This window comes from Trachurus trachurus (genome assembly GCF_905171665.1).
Source record: "Trachurus trachurus genome assembly, chromosome: 6".
NCBI lineage: Eukaryota > Metazoa > Chordata > Actinopteri > Carangiformes > Carangidae > Trachurus > Trachurus trachurus.
Window position 1 is genome coordinate 9,494,503 of NC_139897.1, and position 8,316 is coordinate 9,502,818.

At 41.2% G+C, this 8,316-nt stretch overlaps 1 long non-coding RNA gene across 1 annotated transcript; it reads left to right on the forward strand.

Moving 5' to 3' along the window:
* The first annotated feature begins 2,170 nt into the window (after positions 1-2,170).
* Positions 2,171-6,835, forward strand: LOC310987042. Its single transcript, XR_014595437.1, has 2 exons — positions 2,171-2,423; positions 6,714-6,835. It is a non-coding gene; the product is annotated as an uncharacterized lncRNA (long non-coding RNA).
* The last annotated feature ends 1,481 nt before the right edge of the window (positions 6,836-8,316 follow it).

Genomic DNA, 8,316 nt, shown 5'->3' on the forward strand with positions numbered 1-8,316 from the left:
TTTGCAGTTGGCACCTGTCCCAGAAAGAGCTCCGACTCAGCACACCACTCATTCCCCTGTTAGGAGAGCGAGTCGGTGTGAAAGAGAGAGAACAAGGGTGAGAGAGAGACTCAGAGGCAGAGACGGAGAGAGAGGGAGGACATGGGAAGGAAACAGAAGGAGAGACGGAGAGTGAAGACGAAGGAGGTGCGGTGCTTCGCACCAGCCGCTGGTGCTAATGAAGGACGTTTTCTTTCAAACACAGATGTGTACCATGCTCAAACACTGGTCACATTCTCTGCTTGTCATCCACAGTGGTCATCCAGACCACGAGCCCACCACAAGCAGGTTACCCGTCAGAAATGGCGCCCCGGCACTCCAGGTAGAACAAGGCCCATCACATGGCGAAACACCACCTTCACAAATTCCCATCCAAAAAGCGAGAAACCAAATAAATACTACTAGGAACCGATCCGCGGTGAGAAAAAATACGAAGGCACAGTACATTTTTAGAAAATAAAATACAGAAGAACGGAAGAAAAAGCACCAAAATCCAATATGATGCAAAAATCAATGCGCGAAAAAGTGAGAAAAGGCCTCTAAAAAGCAACTTGTTGCCTGGTTTTGCAGAGCTGCTGTGCAGCTAGTTGGAGGCAGAGGGTTAAAATCCAGCTAGTAGTGAGTGAAAAAAAAAGCTCCGTCTATGGAAGGGCGGGCTGTGGGGAGGCCCTGACTGTAGAAATAGCAGCAGACTTTTTCTTTTTTTTTCCCTCGCAGAGCTTAAGTCTCCCCCTTGCGTGTGGCTGGAGCAGAAAGAGGGGAGCAACCGAAACAGAGAGAGAAAAAGAAGAGGGAGAGGGAGAGGGAGAGGGAGAGAGAGAGAGAGAGAGGGGAAGAGTAGAGGAGACAGCGAGAGCACAGTGGAGGGGAGAAAAGCTCCACTGATGATGAAATAGGAGGTGCGGCGGAGCGCGCGAACCAGTCACTTTTTCATCACATGGCCAACACGGCAAGGAACTGTATTTGCACTGGAGACGGGGGAGAAGGAGGGAGGGAGCATAAGATGGGTGGGAGACGGACACACACACACACACACACAGAAAGAGAGAGAGAGAGAGATAGAGCGAGAGAGAGAGGCAGAGTGGGAGGGTGGAAAGCACTGAACGTGGGAGGGGTGGAGGAGGAAGAATGACACAGAAGTCCACTCCTCCAGCAGTGCGCAGACGCAGTGCACACACTCACACGCCATACTGGGATACACTATACAGTACCTCAGCTACTATATTAACTAGTGAAAAAGAAAAAAGGGAGAAAACACAATGGTTGAGCGTGGACTGGCCTGCTTAAGGAGCCTTGAAATATGCAACACTTGTGAGAGCTGGCTGAATTATTAACCTTATCTCTGGCTGCAGCGGGGGCTCTTGTCGCTGCAACAGTCTTGGGAGCACGCTCTGAAAGAAGCACACACTCTCCGAGTCCATTAACTCTTTAGCATGCCACAGTGACTAGCGCGAATGCACAGAATAGACCTCGTTTTGCACACACACATACACACACACACACACACTCACACGTACTCATACACACAGGAAAAAAGATAAGCTTGCAGAGTGTTTATTTCAGTAACATGTGGCAAAGATCGTACGGCCAGGACCCTCCTCTTTGCCCCGGCTCTGTCACAAAGCAAACTGAATGCTGAAGCTGAACCCTTGCAGCTATTTTGGCACAAAGTCAAAAGGCTGATAAGCATTTTTGGGTGAGACTTTGCTGCTTTTCCTCGAGGAAAAACAGCTGCCACTCCGCCGCGTGAAGCGCATTCAACAGTTCAGTGAAAATTTGGAGGAACCTCCTCAGAGATGCTGATTTGAACTTCTTTTTTTTTTTAAACGTAGGAGGGATAAAAAAAAATAAAAAAAGGAAGATTTTACACGAAGAGTAAGCAAGAGACAGAGAGAGGGAACTTGAGGGGGGGGCGGGAGGGGAGGGGGATCTAAACAGCATGGCTGTTTCCACCATCTTAGATTGTATTGATTATTCTTTGCTGTAACGTCTGTCTCTCTCACACACACGCTAGCTCTCTTTCTCTGCCTCCTGTCCCTCCCTCCCTCTTTCTGCCTCTGTTCTGCCACCTTCTGTACTCGGCGATCAGCATTTGGCTTTTTCCATTTGTGGCAGATTACTGTAACGCTATTGTACAACAACTTCCTGCCTCTTTTGGCTCTGGTTCTAAAAACTGCAAAGGCAGAGCTCGTGGCTTTAACTTTTTTTTCCGCTCGGCCTTGAACTACAGGAGCTCTATAAGGAAATAAAAGGAGGAAGGGGATATGTAAAGTGTATCTGTTACTGAGGAACTATTTTGATTGCATTTCTGCTTTGTAAACTGCTGAGCATTAAAGAGGGCAAGAGGGGACTACATGCAGACACAATGAGAGGAAAAAAAAAAGGTGGGGGTTCAACTTTTCTTACTTTTACTCTGTGAAAACTTTTCTGTTGGTTTTTTGGAGGGCAAACTGCATTATTAGTGCTCACACAGATTTGTCTAACATGGCTGCTACTGCTTCAGGCTGCAGAGTTTGTGAGGGCTGCTTTCATAGCACGGCCACCACCCCGTTCCTCGCCGGCTCTCTTCTTCACTTCAGCAGCAAAGAGACTGCTCTCACCACAAAAAAACTATTCTCCCCTCTGTACCCCTCTCTTTGCTCGACAGGTTTCTAAAAAACACAGGTGGTTAAACACAGGCAGTGTGCAGAGAGGAAAAGGGGGGGTCGAGAGGGGGGGGGGTTTCTAACATTATTTATACAGAGTTAGTCTGGAAAAAGGCTGGACTGGAATCTATTTATTCTTTTTCCCTAAATGAGATACGAACTGGGTTCAGGTGTCTGCTTTGGTATGAGTTATAGAATCCTATTAGAAGGAGTGCAGCTGTACGTCACATCTCGCCATGCATTTTAACCAATTGAGAAACACATGACTTCATTATGGCTGTAATGTATAAAGCTGTCATGCGTATATGTGTACAGGAGACCTTATGTGGAAATAACTTGAATCAGAAGCGTAATATGTTACAAGTAGGAGCATGAAATGCAGCTGCTTTAGACACTCACACTTTGTGTGTTTGTGCGTAGTGTGCACACACTGCACTTTGCATGGCATAAAGTTCATTTGAGGATACAGTTTTGGTTTCGGGTCGCCTGCCAAGTTGTACCTCCGTGCCCCCGTATTGTTCCTCTGCTGCAAGACACGAGTATTTATAACATTTTATTTTGAAATTTTATTTTTTTATTTTTACAACTAATGCAGAGTTTGTAAAAGCAACAAAATAAATGTCTTTCTAAAGACAAAAAGTTGTTTCTGCACCTTTTCAATCATTTACTTCTTTTAACAACTACTGATGTTATTTATTTGTGTGTTTATTCGATTTTTTAGGCTGAATTGTGAAATGTTTTGAGGGTTAACAGAAGTACGAAGTCTGCTCTTTGATTTACACACTTGATGGAATCATGCGGAGGAAAGCAACAGCTTTTCGTCTGGTGTGCGAGGCTGCTGCTGCATCTGTGTGATACAGAATCAGTCAATCAGGCCGATTGATAACACAATGTGAAACAAAATGGCAGACGCCGCCATGTCACAGATCCTGCCTGACATCATTTGCCTATTCAAGAAAAACGCAACTACTGTAATCTGCAAATCTTTTCGGTTGTTTTTTTGCAAAAAAGCATCACTGCTGAAATGTGTTTTGTACCTTCTTAAAATCATATTAAGAATATTACACAAAGGAACAAATATGTTTCTAAAGGTTGAAAAGATATATAATGAGCAGAAATATAAAATGTTGCACATGTGCATCCATACGGGGAAAAAAGTACGATTTATTATCCCAGAATTATATATGGAGATCAGAGCCTTGAATAAAGCTTCAGCCTCACACTGATAATGCACATGGCCTCATGTAGCATATGTGGTGCTAAGGTCTGCTGCAGCCATGAGACCATGATAAACACATTTTTAAGTGCCTTATGTGACATTTGTCAGTCATGACCAGCACTGTATTAAGAGACAGTCCAGATAATATGACAGGGCTCATATTACTGCATTAATATGCTGTTTTTCTGTGTAACTTTCCTTCTGGGGCTGCAAGAAACAGTGAAGAGAGCTGCAGGAATATAACATTTCAGTGGCCAAGGGATTCGCAAAGATAAACAATATTTGCACTTAGTCATTTGCAAACATCAAGGGCGCATTAGGAGGCTGGGAGGGGTGGTGGATCTGTGCTTGGTCAGCAACCACCACTATATCAACATGCTAGACATGATATGTAGCATATAAAAACACATAGATATTCTAATGGACTTATTCAGGGGGATAAAAGCTAACCACAGAAGTATAACTGCACTACTTTATACTCTCCATGAGCAGGAGAGGGGTCTGTGAGGTGGTCTTGCTTAAGCCCCGCACGTGTCTAAACAACTTCTCTATTACACCCGAGACCTCTGAGGGCACTCCCCATCGAGCGGGGAACAAAGGCCATGACCCCTGGGTCAAAAGCGTTACACGGGAGGCCAAGCGGGCCCATTGAATTTTCCATTGCTGTTTGCTTTAAGAAGGTAAAGATTACTAACACATTAACTAATGCCGATTAGGAGGTTATCCCTCGTGGGACCGAGGTCCCAGGGCAGCACATCACGTCTTATTAACACAGCCTGACCTTTGACCCCAGCAGTCACCTCAGGCAGCCGACTGTGACCACCACTTTCTGCTCTCTGCTTGACACACACATGCATACGCACACACACACACACACACAGATGGGGGGATAAAGGATATCACAGAAAGGTGCAGCACAGCTTGAAAAAAAATTGTTGTCTGGACAAACACAAATAAATGATAGAATAGTATCAGTGCTCAGTGTCTGCAGTGGAAACGCCCTCCTCGACCCCCGCCCCCCCCCCCCTTTCCGTGTGAAAACGAAGGATGTTTGATTGTGCAGTGCATCATCTCTGCATCTGAAAATAACCAGAGCAACATTTCCAATAAGAACAGCTTCCTAATTAAACACAATTGATTCAAATAAGTCGTTTTCAAGGCCTCCGACTTTGAAGCACGTGGTCTATCGAAGTTCATAAAATGGGGGCATGTGCAATAAAGTTCACATCACAAAATGGTGGACACAGGACATGCGCAGTATTGATGTTCCAGATATATCATATGATGATGATGATGTCCTGGATGGTCATATGATGAAAGGCAAGAAAGGGGTAATTTCTTCACAAACATTTCTTCTGCATCAGCTGAGAGGTAAAAGTTGAATGTTGTGTCCAAAAACAGCAGGACAATAATATCTCATAATGAAGCATATTGCACGCTCAACATTACTTAAATTATTTGCTGGTGATCAGACCTCCTGTAATATAATTTTATATCAATATTAATTCAACGGAAAATATATGAATATCAGGACTGGTGAATTTTCTTTGTAGTGATAAAAAGTCAAGTTCAAGTTTCCACACGCAAAATCAAATCTTTTCCACTGTTCAACTTCATGTAAAACTTGTCAATATTATAATTGAGCACTTGTTTGAAAATCGTCAAACTGAATACATTCAATTATTTTACAAAATGAATACTTTAAGCTTTATTTTATTAAATATATATTCATTTTGAATTTTCTTTTGGTTTCAAACCTAATTAGGATAATGAAATGCTGCCTGTTTATTGTGTTCTGACTAAGTGCTGCGTTTATATATAATAAAAAAGAAGGAATAAAAGACAGTACTAATTAACAACTTATGAGTGTGTAATGGTCAAATATAGAAGCAAAAATGTGTAATATTTGAGTTTAATTAGTTTCTGTAAAATGCAAAGCACATTTTTTTCCTTTAAGTTATTATTATTGTGAAGTGTAAGAAGGAATTTATTATTAAAAAACAAAAATGTCAAGGACACCGAGTGTGTTTGATACAGAGTTTGAGTTTGGCCAATATTTAATAGGTATGCATTATAAATCAAATTATTACTAATTATTAATTCAGCACATACACAACTCATACAGAAACATTTTAGACTGATAAAACACATGTTGTATTGGAGAAACTGGGTTTTATTGACTTTCTAAAGTTTGATGTAGAATAAATCATCCACAGGACACTATAGACATGTGTTCAAATTTTAATAGATACACCTATGACTACAATTAATATAGTTTAACATGGTGGTCATAAATCAATTAACTTAAAGCAATATTTTTATATATATGTATATATATCTGACAATATTATTAGATATTTTATGCTGGCATATTTTGGCAAAATGGTACATTTGAATATAATATTTGAAAATCACTTCATTGCTTGTAAACGCAAGTTATTAAATTTGTTTAGTGCATTTTTATTCCAAGTTAGTTTGATTGACTTTGACCTAAATGTTTTACAGTGTGTCCTGCTGTACTTTTCTAAAATCAAAGCACAAAACAGAGCATTGATTTCAGCATGTGCCGAACGACGATCAGCTACCTTCCGGTGAGATATATTGATGTTTAACATCATAAATCAAATAAAATCTAAAATCAGATGAAATCTGGAGTCATGGTATGACCTGCGTTTGGAATAATTTTTAAGGCATAAACTACAGAAACTACATTTATAGAAATGTCTGCTGGATTGATTCATTTTTCAAACGAAAATAAGAATCCAGACTTTTATTGAAGTAATGAACTCACCTTGTTGTTTCTCTCTCAGGATTCTGACAGAGGCAGAAGAAGAAAAGAGACACAGAGGGAAAACCAGAGAACCAGAGCTTCTCCTGGGAGCATGCTGGAAATTATGGACCTATTCGATATCAGACCTCAGAGTGGACAACCTATCCAAAGAGGGACGCGCCCTAACTGTAACTAACAACTACTTCTGGCAGCCCTTCCACAGCCAAACATATTGTCCTGGGTCAGGGCAGCTTTTGTATGGCAGCATCAAACTAGGGCAGCTGAGGAGAGAAATCCACATCAAACTACAGGGTCAGTGATGGAATAAAAACTATGCATTAGAAGTAAATGAATGTATTTTTTAATTTATATATTTCACATATAGACTGAGTTCTTTGATCTTTTTCATTTTGCTCCTCATGTTAGGGTGATAACACTGAGACAACCTGGTTTAAAGTTGGAAGATCTGGATTTTATATTTGGTATTATAGCAGAGGGAAGCACAAATTGGTAGTTATTATATGAAAATATATGGAATGAGATGAATTATGACGCAGTGTCGCTTAATGTTAAAAAAAATATACGTGTTCTGTAATAATTAAACAACTCCTTTTAATAATGTCACTGTTTATTCACTATATTTCTCAATTTACTGCTATTTCAATGTAATAAAAAACCTTATATAAAGAACATTACTGGTGCTAATTAAACCATAATGTGAGTTAAAGTTACCTAAGGCTCTAAGAACCTAAGGACAAATACTCTAAAGTCTGTGACGCATTATAATAATAAAAAAAGAAAATAATAAAAAAAAGAAAATTCTCATTTTCTGTCCACTTGACAGGCCGATGTTGGGCTTGTACATACCTGAGCTCTCCCTTTGCAGTTTTCCCCTGAGGACTGCTAATACCTACTTTAAACAGCCATGGCCATTTTGTTTTATTCTCCCTCTACATGGAGCCAGGAGTGCACAGGCCTGGCATTTTAGGGGCCACGTCAAAACGCCCGTGCCTGCGCCGCAGGGCTGCGTGGAGTCCAGCAGTCGAGCCATACGCACTCAGCAGTTCACTGCCTCAACAAACACTTTATGTGTGTGTGTCGTTTTGTTATCTCACACACTCTCTCTCCTTTTCGAGCGTCCTTGCTCTACCGAGAACAGCAAAACATGCACCTAATACACTTTATCCATTTCATAAACATGCTCTCCTGGTGCCTTCGCCAGCACAGAGCCACTGAGCCTCCAGCCCCTTGAATCACTTCACAACACTTGCTCTTTTCTGACTGCCACATTAAAGTCAGCTCAGTCACAAAACAGCTTTGATCGAGGACAACAAGTGAGGCGGGAAATATTGGAGATACTCATCCAAATTCCCAGTTCAGCCATGGCATTTAATGAGCTTGATAATTGCTGCTAACTTTCTGCACGGTTGAAAAAAAAGAAAAGAAGTGGCATCCTTTAAAAAGGAGGGAAACAGCACTGATATTGATTTGAAAGTGACAAGGATAAAACACTGATTAGGTAAAGTCCACTCGGGCTGACGGGCTGTAATTGATGTGCTTAATGTTATTAGCACAAGGAGAACAGCAGCACTTCACAGGACAGCTGCATAAACACAGATTTTATTACTCCGTGGGCTATTTCT